Source organism: Calliopsis andreniformis, chromosome 12, assembly GCF_051401765.1.
Source record: "Calliopsis andreniformis isolate RMS-2024a chromosome 12, iyCalAndr_principal, whole genome shotgun sequence".
NCBI classification, from domain to species: Eukaryota; Metazoa; Arthropoda; class Insecta; order Hymenoptera; family Andrenidae; genus Calliopsis; species Calliopsis andreniformis.
The window spans coordinates 9,950,617-9,969,336 of record NC_135073.1 but is presented as its reverse complement, the minus strand read 5'-3'; the positions used below and the strand labels follow the sequence as shown (position 1 = coordinate 9,969,336).

At 40.2% G+C, this 18,720-nt stretch overlaps 1 protein-coding gene across 3 annotated transcripts in view; it reads left to right on the top strand.

Moving 5' to 3' along the window:
* The first annotated feature begins 741 nt into the window (after positions 1-741).
* Positions 742-18,720, top strand: part of Smash (smallish) — a 140,195-nt gene continuing 122,216 nt past the window's right edge. For all 3 annotated transcript variants that reach the window (XM_076388407.1, XM_076388406.1, XM_076388404.1), the window contains exon 1: positions 742-1,016. The gene's annotated coding sequence lies outside the window, so the exon portion shown is untranslated. The remainder of the gene's footprint in view (positions 1,017-18,720) is intronic.

Genomic DNA, 18,720 nt, shown 5'->3' with positions numbered 1-18,720 from the left:
CTCCGACTGGTCTCCATAACTGAATTTTTAAATCTATCTTTAATAACTCTTCCCAGATTTTTTCCTAATATTACTCCAATCATTAAAAATAATTACACCATTCATCAAACAAACTCTTTACCCAAACACTTAATACAGACATTAAATCATGCCTGCCTATGAAATCAATTACAGAAATATTCAATCCGGAAGCAAACAGAAGCTACGTGCTCCAATCGCAGCTGGGCAAGATCAAAAACCGAAGTTCTAGGTCAGACGGCCTCCTTATCGGTCACGGAAGACTGGCATCTTAAAAATAACTTATCAGCTTTTCCTTCGATGCAGTTCCAGTCAAATATTTACATAAACCGAAATCGAAGCGATCGTCTCGTTCGAAGTGACGCGCCGAACAAAGAGCACCATCCGCTTGCGTAACACCATACAAGGGTCGGAGAGGGGGGATGGACGGTGCATTCTGCGTTATCATTCGGCCGATCCCCGTGGAGCTCTTTAATTCCAGCACGAAAACAGAAACTGCCCGTACGGCCTCGACCCGAGCAAAAGTTCGTCGAGGTTGCCAAGCCTGGGGCCGGTCTATGTTCTCTCTGGAACTCGGAGCGAGGACTCGAGAAAGGTCGAAGCTTGCCGGAGGTAGTCGACTGGCGTCGAGCGCTCGCGTCGGGAGCCGAGCGCGCAGAGTCTGCGGACCGAGCGGCCAGCAATCGAAAAGCATCGTCAGTCCTTCACGGTGAGCCGGTTCAGTCGGTTTCCTTTGCTCGTCTGCGACTGTTCTCTGCGACTGTCCCCCGTAGGTGGCCGGGTTAAAACATCTAAACAGATCCACTCTTCCATCGTGATCGAGCGAAAGTCAGTCAGTGTTCTCCTCACGTGATACCCTCGCGACACCGAACGATCAGTGCGTACGATTTTATTTGGTGGGCAAGCTTTCTCGACGACCTGGGGCTGTTCTCTGTTTGTGGATTTCTACCCTCCCTGTGGATTACTCGACGCCCCGCAACGGGAATCTTCTCTCAAAGGTAGGCCAATTTTCATCTTTCACCTTGACGCGCTCCATTCAAGGCTGCTCCGAGATCGTCGAGGGAGGATGCTACTGTATCCTCGCTTTTCCATTACGCTCGAAATACAGTAAGCGAAATGGTCCCGGGAGATTGAATAACAGTTTCGTGTTCCCGAAGCGTGGGACAGGGCTGGAGCGAGACCTTGAATCGAACGTGTTCGGAGCGATCCTCACCTGACCGACGCTCGGAAACGTGCACGCGTAATTGAGGTTGAGCCGCGATCTGCGAAACGGCGTAATTGCGACCTGAAAACCGCTAGGAGGGTTATTCGTGGAGATGATCTAATTGATCGTAGATTAATGTGGAATGGAGTCAGAGATTGCTTTCTATATAGCTCGTGAATTTGTGACAATGTCGTAAGATCGATCCCCATTGAAAGTGTTGCGAGGTAATATGGTCTGAGATGATAAATCTCGCGGCGTCGATGAGGTTTATTTTTCCTGCCGCGAAATGGAGCAGTCTCGCGGGGACTGGTGATTTAAAGGCGTACCGAGGAAGGTTAACGCTTCTAAAAGGTGCCGGAAATAGAGGGTATATTTATCGATCGGCCGTGTTCAGACTATACGGACGAAGTAGGTACGCAGTGACGGGCGATTACGGTCTGTGATCTATAATAGATGGTCGTTTAAATGGTAACGCGAGACGTTTCTGCGTCTCGCCGCGTAAATCGTTACTCCGTTAAGCCGGTTGCCCTTTGTGAGATCGGGCGAAACCATTCGGAATTTTATGTTGAACCAAGTGTTGACACTTAAACGACGGGCTTCCTTCAGTCCCGAAATTACGCGAAACGCTTGGCTTGGCCGGCTGAGCCAAATCCCCGTTTCCTCGTTGCACATCCTCGCCTCCCTCGCCCTCTTGGACACTTTTCAACGGAGTATTGTTTATATTATGTTACGGGCCCCTCCAGTAATTTAGGAAGAGGCGCGCTGTTCGCTCAGCACGACGAGACACGCTAAAATTCATTTCGTTATTCTGAGAAAGAAAATGAGTAAAATGTCGGCGGACGCGAGCCGCTTGGATCCATTTTCTTTCCCTGTCGTCTCATATTTTACTTTGCACAACTGTTGCCACTGCCGATAAATCGTCCCGCGCTGTTATTTCGCCTGCGGTTTTGGACGTTCATAATGGCCGGTGCAGGCAAATCGCGCGGCAATGCTTCAATGTTTACTTTTTGCTGAATTAGCGGGGTTGCTGTTACCTCGCAATGATCCGTTTAATGGCGGCAAAAAGAATTCAGGAAACGAGTGGTTAAAATAGCGCATCGCGGTTCCTAGGTGGCCTTCGGTGTCTGGTAACTATTGTTATAGTAAGATCTAATTTATATCGCTAAAGTAAATGGGTTCTGAAACAAGAACACTTCACGATTTTCAGGCCATCTTCTGATCTCAATTCATGTATCGCTAGTAAAAATTTATAATTGCAAAATTTCAATTAACTACTTCTTTTCAGTAGAACCTTCGTTGTTCAAAATAACAGACAAAAGGGTTCAAATAAGTAAACCCTTCGCATAATAAATGGTTTGTAGTTACAAATTATCTATAATTTAAATCCTTTTTCTAAAGTTGTAAATATTTTGAGGTAAGGTAGTACCTACCTGTCCTTCATTATTATCACTGATTTGATTCATTTCATGAGTGTTAATCAAAATGTTTTCCAAAATAATCTTGCCTCGCAAATGTGCTCCATTATTAACATTTTTTAAAAATTCAAGCCACTGTATTACAAAATTCCTTCCATAGAATGAAATAAATATTAATGTTTATATGTTTAAGAATTCTATATGGATATATGTATAGGTAACATGTTTCCAATAGAATCTTCAGATAATAAGACATTTGCTAATGAAGGTTCTACTATTGAAAAAAATTAAGCAAAAATAGTATATTGTTCACACTATGCGTAACAGTATGTCTAATTATTTGGAGCAGTTTCCAGCCTCGTGATTTCTTATGAACCGAAACGTTATCAGGACATTGTCAAAGTACGGCCAATGGCCTCTGAGCATCGAAGCCCAAGGTTTGTTTACAGAGTAGACAAACAGTTACTTGTTTCACTGAGTGTCACATATCCACTTGTTGGGCACGAGTGTCGCGTGTGGTAAACACTGCTTAAATATCTCGTGCAAATGTGGACGGTCGGCGAGAGAGGCGCGTCTCTAAAACTAGTAACTGCTGAAAGTTTCTGACTCCGCGAATGATTCAGAAGATGTTTCGCAGGGCACCCCACGTAGTCACCTTCTGACTAATCCACATACAAGATGCGAAATGTCTCGGATGTTGCTTCCAATTAAGGTCTCCTTTTTGCCAGATCGAAAAACAAGCGGAGCCGAGAAAAAAGCAGTAAATTCTACGCCAAATCGAATTTGATATATATTGTGACAAGTTTTTTATGGCCTGCCATTCATTACCATATTTTTTTGGAGCAGATTAGTGGTTTTTTTAAACGAAGAACAACACGTTTAGCACAGCCTATTCATCATAGATTGAAAGCGACGTCAGAGATTCGGTTTTTAGGGACGTCTTTAGATAGTAACCGGTTTGGAATCTTTTGTTGCGAAAATGGATCGTGACAAAGCTACGTGAACAATTATTGCAGGATCTTGCTTGGTTACAGTACCGTTTAAGCGACGAACATCGAAAGGATTAATGACAATCTAGGAACCAGACTGCGGTTTCCGGGGAATCGCTTCTCATTAAAATTTAATTCAACGAAAGGCCTTTATAATCGTACGGTTTGCAGATGAATTGAAACATTTCTTGAGCAAATGTACCGTTTAATGAAGAAAATATTGCAAGGGAAAACTATTTGAGAATTAAAATACTTGTTCGAGGAATAGCTGAGTAGATTTTTATATGCTGGCATTATTTTTTTTATAGAATAATTAGCATGTACAAATTTCCTAACTAATATCCAATCAATTGTTTCACATATTTTCCCTCATACCTTACAGTTGCGTAATTCAGAGATTTCTCTGATATATGTGACTTGCACTAATTATTACTCTCTTCTTATTTTGTTTCTTACGCGCATACCTGAGCGTATATCGAGCGAATACATAAGAAAAGTCCTACTTAAATAGTAGCAGAAACTTCGCAAGAAGCTCCTAATAAACCATCGTAATACGTACAAGAACGTTGCAGGACTTCCTTATCGATTACTCGTTTTCGCAACGTTAAAGTGCAGAATTCCATTAGGGAGCTGCTTTAAAGATTAAAATTTATCAGAATATGTACTTCAAGTTTAATTAAATTTTCAAACTTGGAGTTTCAAACTCCTTCAATTTAGTTCAGGGAATCAGAATACAAGCTATTCTTTTGTGTCTTGAATTTTTCAATATTTTCTCGTCCTACAGCATCAGCTATAATTACCGCACTTATGAACCAGTAGGCTAATTATGCAGTTGCGTTCCCATGCACTCGAAAGTTGATCTTTAATTTCCATAGGTACAATCTCACTGCTTTTGAATACCTAAATCTCAGGGTACGAAAAAACAGTGTACTTAACATACTCTGGTTTTGGGATCCACCTGTGTAATTTAGAAGTTTGCACGACCTACTTTCGGTTTGTTAGGTTAATTAACTATGAAAGATCATATTCTATAAAAAACCACATTTGCCCTAACATTTACCAGAAGTGTTTTATAGCACTTAGCGCCCACGGTATTTATAGCACTATTTATAGTTTATAGCAGTTCATAAGCTAATGAGACGCTTCATAGAAAGCTCTTTCTTCTCAAGGAAAACTTGATTAGAGGTAAAATGAGAACTACAGCATCAGATCATTTTAATATTAATGCCTCATAGGCTAGGAAAGATATTTATTCATTAAAAGATACAATATTTAAGCTAGGTACATTTAACTAATACTACTGACCCACATTTTTATTTAGAATATAACAACTTCTAAGATTCATACTCTTTCGTAAATAAATTCCTGTCGTCCTAGATTTAACAAACCCAGAACAATAGTATCCACTTGCCCAATTTAATATCAAACAAAATTATTTCTTACCTAAACACTCCCACCATTTGCAACCCCATAAGCTCATCAAAGTTCCATCACATACAGAGCTGCTCCCCTTCCAAACTCCAATTTCTCACGCAGTCACCCACGCTACCATCGACCTGTGTCCATCTTCATACTCTCGAATCGTCATCACTCGAACAGACGATGACTCGGGGGTGAGCCTAAACACGCGCGGGGGGTTGGGAAACACGACAAAGATCGGTGTACCGTTGTCGTCGGTCTCTGTGCGTATTTGTTTGGAGCTCGTAGGAAACCGGTCGAGCGGCGTGGCGCGTTTACGAGCGTGTAGGTGAACGCGTCGTGTGTGCACGCGAGGAGGGAACGCGGTGCGCGCACCGTGCGTACGCGGAGCGTGGCAGAGGCCAAAGAGCCTTGCCGTGGGGAAGATGGAACGAGAGGGACCCTCAGGAGCGACGTTTCGAGTGCCGTTACAACGTCCGAGAGGACTCCTCGATAAACCAGAAACTCGCGTCTCTGCCGCGGACGAGCAGCGTTAGGGTGACCTGAGGACTGATGGAAAACAGGATTCTTTGTGACGCGGACGGTCAGAGACAGTGGATGCTGCCTCGTCGAGGTGGCTGTCTTGGTCGTTCTTTGTTAGAAGCGCTAAGTATACTTCCAGATTATTCCCTGGATTCTCGGCTACGTGATTAATTGGCTCTGTTTGGACTCGGGGGTTTTGGATGGGAAAGAGGGTGAAGAGGATCGAGGAGGGTTGAGGGGACTTAGGGTGGTTGGGAGAGTCTGGTGTCTGACCACTTAAGCACCCTTGTGAAGGGGTGATGAGGTTTTAGTGGGTTAGGTTTAGACATGTGTTGCTTGATGGTGACTGTATTATTTATTTTTTATTTAAATTTGATTTCTTGGAAAGTTTCTTTGAGAATGCAATATCAGTGAAGTACACATGGTGAATTCTATGAAATGCATATCTGGGATGTCTCTTCGAAGAAGCGTATCTATGCATATCATGTTATGACTTGAAGAGTATTTACGCGTGCAATCACGCACGATGGAGTATTATTACTTTAAGGGACGTGACTTATACAATAAACGTATGAAAGTTAGATACACTTTTTCTGAGAATGATTGGGGGTCACTTTACGGTAGCTAATTAGTGTCGAATTAAAAGCGCTTGTAGCATACGTTAAATTACATTCGGTATGGAATTACTTTCATATTGCTGTATATTTTGGGTCAGTATTACTTCAGTCTTTGAATTTCTTGTTAATTTTATATAAAGCCTGTAAGAAGTAAAGCCTTAAAGTATCGATTATCGTTTAACTATTTGGTTTAAATAGAATCAACCACAATCTTTATCGATTTGTTGCACGATTAACTAATAAGACGCATAAAAGTGTAAACGTGTTACCTCGGCGTTTTTCCTTTACTATTGTCTTTCTTCTCGATTTCATATAAGGTGATGAGAAAAAAACGATAGCGATTGAAAGCGTGAATCCGCTAAGTTGCATCAAAAACTTCTATATAGAATCATGGAAACTGAATGAATAGTCACAGTTTCAGGAAAGGAGATTACTATGTAAATATTTAAAAAATGGTCGTGTCTTAGAGTCTAATACTCTGTGATTATTAACTACTCTAGAAATGAAGTTCTAGTATACGTGTATATTTATTAGTTCGTACACCATATGGTATCAGATAATGCTTGTTATGGAAAGCAGTTGCAACACATCTTGATGCAGATATCGATAGCCTCTCGCAGTGGTCGACTGCAAGTTTCGAAACTTTGAGAACCAAGTCTTAATACGATGTGCAACTATATTTTTTGACAGAGAACACTGCCTCATTTTAAACACTGAATTCCAATTTCATCACGGTTAGTCAGGATATCTCAATAGCAGAGATCCAGATGTGTTTCCTTCATTTTTTGTTACTCATATTATGTCAAAACCACTAAATAATTTTTCTTCATTCAAATAACACCTATTCTTTTTACATAACAAATTATATAAAATTCCTTTCGAAATGTATCCATTTCTAATAACCCTCTTATGTCAACCGTATCAAAGTCACAATTTTCTCCTGGAAAATTTCTCTTTCTCTCGCCAGTATTTTCACTCTCTATCTAACTATAATATAGTTCATTCAAATTTGAAGCACCAGCCTCATACCAAAGTATTACCACTCGAATAACATCGTCAACGTGCCGCTTTCCTATAATGGAAGTTGTATAATATTTAACTACTCTGTTCGTGGGTCTATCATTACGAAACACCTGGGTACGAAAACAGATCGGTCTCGATTTTCAAGCTCCATAGCGAGCAAGGAACGTCTGTAATCGTGAATCTTTCCGGGTGTGATAGATTAACAGAATCGAGCGCTCGATCTTCGAACTTATCGATCCACGGGCAACTTAGTGCAGCGGTTATTGCGAAAAATAGCCGATCCATGGTGTGTTTTCTCTCATGGATACCAATGGGTTGCATCCCGCGATTTATCGATCACGCGGTGAAAGTGACGCCGTTTGATACAAATTTAGAAAGCCGACCGTGCCATCCTACATTTTGCTCTGAATGCAGCGCGTGCGTCCTCGAGTTTTACGTTTTTACAACGCTCGTACGAAAACCGCGAATCGATCGTTAATTAAATCGCAGATCCTCGACAGAGATTAGAAGCGTCTCGGTGTTCTCGAACGCTCCACGTCACTGTCGATGTTTCCTAATTAGACGGGATATAGGGTTCATTAATAGAACGAAATAGACGACGCGAACTGAGGAACACGTTCGCGGAAAAATGAAGGAGAAACTTGTTAGGCTGATTTCTCGTGATTTGCGTACGGGAACAAGAAGCGTTGCGAATGGGTCATCAGCTTTTCACAATTGCTCGAGCCCTTAGGTGGAATCGCCTGAAACACGAAAACTTGACGATGGTTTCCGAGAAAGTGAGGAAGCCTCGCCAAATAGGCTACAATTTTCCAATTTGTTTCCCTGCTTTCTAATACCTCCGGACTCCTACAGCCGTGATATGGGTTAGAGGTTGATTATAGGCCTTAGAAGCTGCCCCTTATCGTTCCGACATTAATTTCACAATGCAGTGATGATGAACAATGTGGCATTCTAAGAACAGTGTAGCCTTCTACGAACAATGTGGCATTTATCTGAAGTGAACAGTGGATCGGAGAAATCAATCGAGAAATTATCTTCTCTAACCGGTTATTACGTTGCAGCCGAGTCGAAGCGCGTTTCGACGATTCCATAGATGTATGTTGCGCCTCCTTCGTGCCCTATCTACTTAATAAATTTACTTAGGTCCTGGTAAGTAGACCAGAAGAGGTCGACGCACGAGGGTGACCGTAGCACACGGTCACGCAGTTCCTCGTACTCCGTGGCAGCTCGCTAATGCGTAAAAAGCTCGAAGAGTCGTAACAAATTAGCTGGACAACAATGGTCGACGGTCACTTATCCCTCTCGCGGTCGGTTGCAGCGACCATCCGTCACGCGAGCCGCTTCGCTATGACGTTGCAGAATTTCCTCGTGATTCATCTCGCGTCTGTGTATCGTTTTTATTAATCAGGTTTCCAGAAGTCGGAAGATCCATCGCGGAATATGCGCATTAGTCGATTCTGCTGCGAGGCAAGCCCACGCGCTCGAGGACGCGATTAACTGCGTGCTTTGTCGAGTTGCTGCAACGATGCAATAAGGAGAAAAGTATTTATTGCGAGAGTCAAGGTTGGCGGCGTTGACGTCTCTGAAAAATCGATTGCTGCCTTTGTCGTATAATTTTCGATTAATAAGTAGTCTGAAGTAGGGAACAGAATGAATCAATCAAAATCAGAATCGCCGAGTGCAAAGGATTAAAATGGCTAATTTTAAACATGGCACCTTTCTTCAACCCACAGATTCAATTTTAGTCTGATTCTATGTCACATGCTTTTTGTTGAACTTCATTGTACTGTTGTAGTCGATGTGACAAAGTTACTAAATGTATCTGAAATATGTATTGTCTACGAGAGTGACAGAATTCACTCGTCCGTTAGGAGCGTCAGAGTTTGCAAGTTCATCACATCACTATTCTATTGTATGTAGTTATAGAGGGGAAATCTGAGTGGAGTTTACCCCCCTCGAAAGAGCACAAAGGAGGATTTCACGCGTGTATACGCATAGAGTGATATGACAGAAACTTGTCTATTGTTTCCACAATAGGCGCCATCGTGAGTCTCGAAGTCTCAGACGCGTTTAACTGGAGTCGTGCGTGCTCGAAAAGCCTACGCTCGGAACAGAGACTATCTGTAATGTCTGCTCCGTGTCTACTGTGTGCAAAGCGTTTTCAACCGTTACGCTTTGTCTCCTTGCAGATTGAATAATGATAGAATCATAAAATATACAATGTAAACTAGTTTTATCCTTTTTAGATAGAGTTTTAAACACTTTAGTGTCGCTTTACGATTTCTTATCTTTAATAGTATTTTAACACTTTCTGTGAACAGTCTCTTATTAAATTGTCACTCGGACAGATTGTTTTATGCTGGTAACATGAGGAATGAAAAACTTAGAAAGCTTCACTTAAAGTGCAACGACTCCTGGTCTCCGTATGACATGTAAACTAACGCATCGATATCAAAACACGTATTCCGTTCATTTAGAAACCGGTTTGCCACTAGTTACAGAATGTAGGCTGCGCATCGCTTAAGATACGTCTATTTTTGATCGTTTCGAGATAATATAATGTACGTCTCAGTGATGAGACAATCGAATCGTTTTACGTTTGAAAATATTTTCGTTTGAGAGATTAAATTTGCCTTCGTATCTGCATACGCAGACGTTGACTTTCGAGGAGTCTATTAAATAATACGGTAGTCTTTGCTCGATCTACCGTGACTTACGTTGAGGCATCTCGAACGAACGGAATCACGGGATCTGCTGAATGCACTTGACTACACTTACAGCTTCGAACACTGGGAAATCAATGGGAGTTCATGTCTTGACCATTCATTAAAGTCTTCAATTCTCTAAGCCCAGTAATTTTCATATTATGTGAATACATCTGCTTCTATAGAAATGATCGATTAGAAGTATTTCATCTCATTAATAGAGTACTATCTTCTTCTGCAATTCTATGTAATTTACAGTTATATTTGTTGACTAGCTGAAAAGATCGAGTCTAAAATTTCTAATAGTGTCTGAGAGTGATTAATATCTTGCAAACAGTTTTCTGTTATGTCCTAAATTATATTTTTAAAATAGTTTCAAATATTCAAGTAATTTTCTCCATTCTGTGCTGACTAATTTTAAATTCAATATATCGTCGTTCAATGCTAAATTTTGTGTAGCAGCTTTCGATCTATTTCAACACTCTGGTCGTGTCATGACGCCAGTTGGAAGATTTACATAATATACACATCAAACAGTTGCAGTACATCTGTTCCTGGTCTTGTCTCTTTAATCTAAAGTCTTATCAGTTGGGTTTAGTGCAGTCAATTCAAAAGCTGGAGATGAACAGAGGAAACTGTACTTTGCATATATAATGGTAAGGTTCGTAAACCTGTGGAAAAAGGTAAATAAAATTTGTTTCACTAGTGCAAGATCGTCTTATGGTAATTAAAATGCACACTGGTTTCACATAAAAATGGAAATCAGGGATGCATAAGAGAAAGAAACACATTCGCACGCAGATCTCTGCACTAGGAGTTAACAAGATACAGTTGAGGGAACTCTTGTAATGGCAAAGGAGGTGTAGAATGTCCTCGTTTATTGCAGCGTGGGATTTTTTCCTGTCACATTTCTCGCGCAAATAGCCATCCTCCTTTTGCGGTATCGTTTCTTGTTGCATTCTTTCGTTGCACCTTGTGGAACAAATGACGCTCTAATATCTATCTAACGAAGACATAAGTACTGGAAAATATATTTTCTGATAGGTATTCATTTCAGAAGTTCATTTAGTCTAGCTGCAGTAAAATAATTACTATAAAATAGAAGCAGATAATCTTGATGATATAGGGAAATAAAATAGAATATATATGATTTCCAATATATTATTTCATATTATTACTTTCTCTTTTTTTTAAAGATATTTATTAGCGCCCCAGTTTAAACCTAAACGAGCTAAAACTAGTTTCATTTCTACGGTTCTATTACTTAATTTAATTTTACTGATGATTTGTAAGTATGAAACGGATTATAGCAAAGGTGTTAATTTTCGTTTATACGTGAAAAGTCATTACGCCGCTTGAAAGAGTTAACAGGATAGGCGTGACTACGTCCTCTTTGCAGTATCATCACAAGCTAGCTCTTTTTTCTCCTCTCGTGCAAACAGTCCGCTTCTAGCGCCGCTTCACACCCACATGCCTCCGTCACTTTTCCAGCGCATTTTCTTCGCTTTTAGTGTCTCTCCAAAGCTTGTATTTTAGGAGGCTTCTTCTTCATCCTAAAATTACTTTAAGCTGTTGATTCAATAAGCAGATACTTCATATGTTTACTCGATTATCCAGAACGTACATTATTACTTTCTTAATTAAAAAATGTTGTTTTCTCAAGGCTTTTATATCGAAATAGAAAAAAATATTTAGAAAATTAACCGTTCTTTTTGCTGTAATTTTCTTTTAACAGAGTTGTTCATGCACTCGCTTTTCTCGCCGACATTCATTCACCTCTTCTTTCTTTTCTCGTGGAAATTCAGTGTGATGCAAAAAAGGAATTTCTCACGCTTCCCATATCTAGCCCCCTCGGAGGATTTCCTTTTCGTAAGTGCTCGACAGCGCACCGTGAGAATTAAGCCTGAATTATAATAAAGCGAACTGACAGAGTCTTTCTTCTATTTATGTTATAACAAAGTTTGTGATAATGCAAAGAAGAGAAATTATAGGATGCAGAAAGTTTTTCACAGACAAATATTATATGCATAACTTGCAAAATTTTATCAGCGAGAAAAACAAAGAAAATATGTATTCACATTACTGACACAGTAGACACTCGGGAAAATTTACATTGAATAGCGTAATGTAGGAAATGGAAAACGATAAGAAAATGAAATTATAAAATAACTCAGAAACTCCTTCAAAAAAACGCAACGCAACTTTGCGATTAATGACACGAAATGAAAGAGAGAGAGGAACGTGTGTAATGTTTGTCAACAGTGTGGGGAATATTAGTCTCTTATTACGTAATGTGTGCACCCTTCATGATTCTGTACACCACTTGGCTTGGTAAGAATGGAGGGTGAATACCCTTTGAGAACTTTAGATATGAGGCGTCGCGATCAATAACAACTGACTTGGAAAAGCTTCAACCTTGTGAATAAACGCTTACTAATACTACTTTTTTCACACAGAATAAAATTAATATTTTATATTAAGTAAATAGGTATGTGAAAGTAACTCCAAAGTATAAAGCAAAATATATTTCCATTAGAATTTTATTTGTCTAAATCTATCAACATTGACCTCAGATTTTTTAATTCATCTATTATGTATTATCAATAGTTTTTCTTTTTTTGTAAAGTTCTTTTACCAATTTTTTCCTAATTTTCTATACGATGTGAGTAAATATTTAAAGTGATGATACTTTTACAAAATTTCAAAGTAGTGTCCAACACTTTAAAATTTATATATTGAATAAGAGAAGCAGATTACATACCCTGTAGTACATCGAGTAAGGTTTGCAGGAATTTGCAGAGAAGTTGGGGTGCCAGACGAGCGAGGGGGTAAATCCCCTCTGCAAACATTGTCTGTGGGGGATGGAGTATTTCAATCAATACTACGGAGACGGTTGTTGGGGTGCTTCGCCGCATTCTTGGGGTCTAAAAATTCCGTCGAGTCTAATCCCTGAAACTGTCGCGATCGATAACAAGAGGGATTACTTATCAAAGTAACAGGTGCTTGCCTCACCTTTATCACGAGACGTGACATGATTGAGAATGTGTCGCCAGGTAAATTGGTGCAACGATAGTCTGTTGGTTTATGTAAATTGGGTTTAACAACGGTACACAAGCGACCTTTGCAGACATTCAAAATGCACATTAATGTTAATATATGCAACGACGTAACACGCGTGAATGGTGTTCCAGTTTAATTAAGGAAAACACGTATTAGAAGAAAATGTCGTCTGCATTTTTATGAACTGGTCTCGACTTTCTAAAGACACTGTAGTATTTACTCTCCTGTTGGGATAAATTAATTTCGTTGAAAATTATACAATTCACGTAGCTCGATGAAATGTTAAAATTCGAGCTTCACTGTCGAACCACGGTCGTTTTGTGTGTACCAGGCTTCTCCAACATTTACAGAATAATAGGACAATGCGACGTATTGAATTCTGCAGGAAACGTCGGATATCCGGCGACAATAGATGACAATAGTTCGCCCTGTCACGTAACGAAGCTAGGATGAATTCGATGTCGATGAGCGAGCCTTTGCTAATTCCTCGTTTACATTTCGAAGTGCTGTTAACTCTGACATATGAAACGAATTCCGAACTATGCCTGACGGGAAACTGAATTTATGACGAAGGTAAATGTCAAACGTTCGAATATAAAGGGTTTTATAGCTAAGAAGAAAGTTCATTTGGATCGCTGTTAAAACGAGAATTTGTACCGCATTCAAGACTTACATGTCTTCTATTGTGAAAGCTATTCTGTGTTATTCTACAATGATTATCTAAATTCCATCTTCAGAGTATTCTTAAATATTAATTAAATGTTAAATTTTAATTATTAAATTTAAATGTCTAAATTAGACATTTTCATTGCCGGTGTAAGCATACCGACGCAATAAATTATATCCGCATCGTAAACTCAGCCTTTATCAAGATTCTGGATGCAGAGTGTTGGGCATTAATCGTGGCATCGACTTTTAAAAGCATCTGCATTTAGGGATCCTCGTCTGAAACACTTAGCCAAGCATTCTCCTCGTTAAACGAAATCGCTTGAGCGTGTCGGGGCGCGATACGTTCTCGGAAAACATATATCTTCGCGCGACTCATTGGAGGGAAAGCGAGGTGGAAATGGTGCGTACGCTGAATCGTAATTTACATTTAATCTGCGAACGATTAAAGTCTCATTAGACAATCGGACAAACGAGTGTAAGCGGCTGATAGAACCATAGACCACGCGCAATTTAAACGCGCAGCTACACCGTACAATTTCCTCGCGGCATTCCAACTATTAGAAAGGTAGACTGTGCACAGTACCGATACACTAAACGCTTATTAGGAATTCCAGGATGTTGGAACGAACGATTTTGCGCGACTCATTCACCGTACGCGGCCGAAATAATATTTCCATCTCGATGGGGTGATTAAAATGCGTGAAGAAGCGTGCACGCAGTCGTGGCACACTCGACTGCTGCGCAGAAATTTCAATCACGATGATAACGGCTGATACTCATTCCCCACACTATGCACGGAATTTTTGATACGTGCAAATTTAATTTCATGAAATTTCATGAAATATGTATATCATATTTTTTCATGAAATATGTAAGTTGTGTTCTTTCAGCTTTCGTTTTATAATAATAATGCTTTAAAATTAGCATATCTAATTGCTAAACTATCAGAGGGTTCTGTGACTTTACAGATGCATCGAAAAGAAGTCTTAATACATTTTGTCGTATCTCTTATGGTTTAATTTTTAACTCATTTCTTATAAACATCTTGGATTTTTAAAGTTTTATAAAAATTAAACCGTGAGAGGTGCAACAAAATGTGTTAAGAATTTTTTGCTTTATTTTTGGCCTTCAATGCATCTATAAAATTATAGAATTCTCTGATTGTTAGTTTAGTATATACGTATGTTAACTTTAAGGCATTATTATTTCAAAACGAAGGCAGATCACTATGTTATAGGATATTTTGTGCTTCAGTTTGGATCTCCTACCACCCCTTAAAATATCGAAGGCTATATTTGCTATATTTTATATAAAGTAGAATTTATTGATGTAATTTCATTTTAAATGTCAAATTTAAAATTGATTAATTTCAATAAATCTGGCACACTATCGCTTTTAGCAACCATGTGAAATCATGAGATAGAACGTCACTACAAAGCTAACAATGAGAACTGCTCCACAGAGCTCCATTATCCTTAAACGTTTTAGGGGACTGCAACAATGCAGTCCAGAGGAGATTAAATCTTTTGGCAGCAGCCTGTAGGCTTTGTACTTACTTCCAGCTGACCTTCTTAGCTCTTCGTATCATGTCTACCTGCGTTTCATAGCTGCTTGAATCTTGTTTTCACCGATCTCGGTCGGAGGTGGTTTCACCTACCTACGTTTCCCTGTTCATTCAAAACGCTTCCTGTCGTTGGCGTGGCACGTTCCGCATTTCTATCGATTTGTCCGTCGATACTAACGTTGGGCGTCACAAAATGGTTCTCAACCCTATTCCATTGTCAGCTTCAAAGTATTAAACGTAAAACTCATAAATCAAGAGCAATTTATATCGTCCATGTACGAGTAACTAAATAAGGAGTCGTTGCATCGTGAAAATATTTAAAGACCCTCATTCTGCATAGTTTAAATGACTATGTAAATATAGGCACTTTAGTGAAGAGGCGAAGCTTGACACCGCATGAATAATCTCGATTTTGACAGTAGACTTGAGATTTTAATTATAGGCGAGACAACAGGCGAGATTGCCAATATACGCCGCCTGCCAAAGTGACGTACGAACTTAATTAAATTTTCAAATAATAAATTCGTGCGACAGTGGGAAGTTCGGACGCATTCTTGGCGCTGCGGTCATTCTGGTGCCAGTGAAAAGAACTCGGTGGGTGTGACTGTTCATCGTTCAATGTCAAGCGATTTGGCGAAAACGTAACAGAACTCACAATTAATGCCATTCGTATACCAATAAATTGTCTTGATGCTTCGCGGAAGCCCAGGGAAAACGTTGAAAATGAGCCAGTGGCAAATGGGGACAGCTGGAATAAGCGATGCGGAACATGATGTAGTTACCGCGTAAATGTGTCCTCCGTACGCAACAATTATCATTAATAGTTATGCGTAAACACGGGTGACAAATAATTGCAAATGGGGTACACGAGGTTTCAGCCTTCGTCTTTCGACAAGGTTGTCGTTACAGTGAAAGTCAGGAATAGTATCATTACTTCGTGCGCGGGGATGTTAACACGGCTAGCTCGCGCAAAAACTTTTCATGTAATTTATCGAGGTAACTTGGTGAAGACAGTTCTGTTCATTCTCCTGTCCAACTTTCTTTATCGAACTTCTGGCTGGGTAAATAATTTTGAAACGCAGTGGTGTACTTCAAGTAATTAGTAGGTTACGTTCCATGACGTGGTACATGTATTAACTGTCTTAATTTTCTTTATTTAAATGACACATTCAAGAATAATATCTTGGCTTCCCAGAAAATAGCAAAGGGACTCATAGATGAAATATTCAAGTTACAATATTGAATCTAATGTTAGTACAAGTACTTGTACCCAGATGTTTCTTCATTCTCAATAAAAAAAAAACTTTTTATCTACACTTTAATTACTTCCTCTGTATACAAAAATAAGTAGTAAAATGATCCTACAAATGTATCCATAAAAATCTATTTTAAAAAAAAATAGAACGCAAAGTTATCTTTCTAATAACAATATCTACAAATTATCAAAACCTGTGATGTATTAGAAACGATACAGTGCACACGAAAGGTCGACACACTGTCCAGATACGTAATCCATTGCATGAAGGCTGTAAGGGGGTCAGATGGCCAAGAACAATCAGTTCAGCTGTCGATACCTGCTGTCGTCATCATCCGCAATACGGAGGTGTCGTTGACCTCATCCTTGAGGTCCTTAAGGTGCAAAAACACACACGCGATACCGTTGGCACGAGTCCACGACGTGGATGCACCTGCTTGAGCGTCGCTACGGGGCTCCTGCAGTCACGGCACATGCACCTGACGATGCGCCTCGTGAGTGCGCCCGCTCGGTCGCGCGCGCGCACGCGTTTCTTCGCCTCCCCGTTTCGCGTCAAGGAATCCGCGGAGGTCGCGGCGGTATGCACGAGGAATCCTCCTCTTTTGTCCTCGACGTAAATTACACGGCGAGCGACCGAGAAAAATGACAATGCCGGGGGAACAGTTGATTTCTGCGTAAGTACCAGGCACAGTTAGAGTAACTGCGACGCTGACAGGTAACGCTTCCCAACGTGGCGTCGCTTTTAATGTCGGCCCGCGAGCTGCTTCTTTCCACTCCCTGCCGAGGCGTCCATGCGGTGTATCAGCCGGCTGAAATGAGACGTCGCGAGGCGCGCGAGCTTCCGACAACGAATCTGGAACGCGGTCCCAAGGAACGTCGTTCCGCGAGGCGGGGTGGAATTCGCGAGTGAGACTGTCGCGCGGCTAAATAGTGCATGGAAAGTACAGTTAAATAGCAACCGACGGGTCACGACGTTGCGATAGGTTCGCCGCGAGAATGAGGATCGAACGAAGATTCGAGAGATAGCAGAGAATTCCTCCGAGGCCTTATGTAATCACGTTCTTTTTAATGGAATTCCAACCGATTGAACAGGCTCTCAAAGATGCATGCGCAGTAAAAGTGTGAAGGTCGGAAATCCGAAATTAAGTGGTTGGCCTTTGGGATTATTCTCTTGACATTAAATTATAAAATTCTAAGTAGATATTTAAAATGTAGGTATAATATCCCGCATTGCGAAACAGTGCCTATATTTTTATATTTTATTCCATTTCTTTTAGCAACACAGACTCTGAATTTCTGTATTCAGCTTCTGCTTTGAAAAATTTGGAAATTTCAATTATTATAATTTCCTTTAAATTTGAGATGCATCTACCAGTGTGTCTCTGATATAAAAGCTGTTCCTTTATAAGTAGTTCGACAGCACCCACAATACCTAACGGTATCGCGGCTCGTAACACAATTGGGACAATGCGCGACGAATCGGTAAGATTTCCGTGCATTTTACGAGGACACGCCTAATACCTGCATTCTAATCTGGCGGCGATTCGAAGGCGTAAAATAGGGCTTACGGTCCTGAGGGGTACGTGATTGGATGTGATGACAGATCGTGCCTGGTTTTCTTATTTTTATGCACTCATTCAGGTTGCTCGTGATCGGGGTGCCTGTTTACTATTACTTTTGAAGGATAGTGTAAAGTCATTACATGCCGGATGGGTAGCTCTTCCCGGGCGGTGTACCGCTATACGCCGATGATTATGCAACTTTGTGCCTTTCTGCTGCCGCAAAACGACCGCGAAACGAATGGCTTTTCTAAGTCGATCCAAGAATCATGCCATTAAATAAACTTCACGACAATAGGCGAACAATAGAAGCTGCCAGACGAACTTGTTTTCTCTCGACAGAATATGTTTTAATTGAGCGACAGGTAGATACATTCAGACAAACCTCGTGAAACTTTTAGTAATAGAATAACAAAATGTCTTGTTCTCTTTACTATTTTTTTAATTACAGTCGAACCTTCGTAACTCGAATCTCAAGGGAAGAGATAAAACCTTTGAGTTATGGAGGTTTCGACTTATCGAAGTTTTCGAGTAAGAGAGATTTAATATACGAAAATTTGACTTATAGAGGATTTGTACTAGAGTTAATAATGTGCTCATTGTAATAATTTAAATAGAGAAAAATTCAATTTTAACTTGGAAAGTGTTATGAATGGAAGAGTAGAGACACACAATGTTTCATGTTATGTCTTCTAGCATTC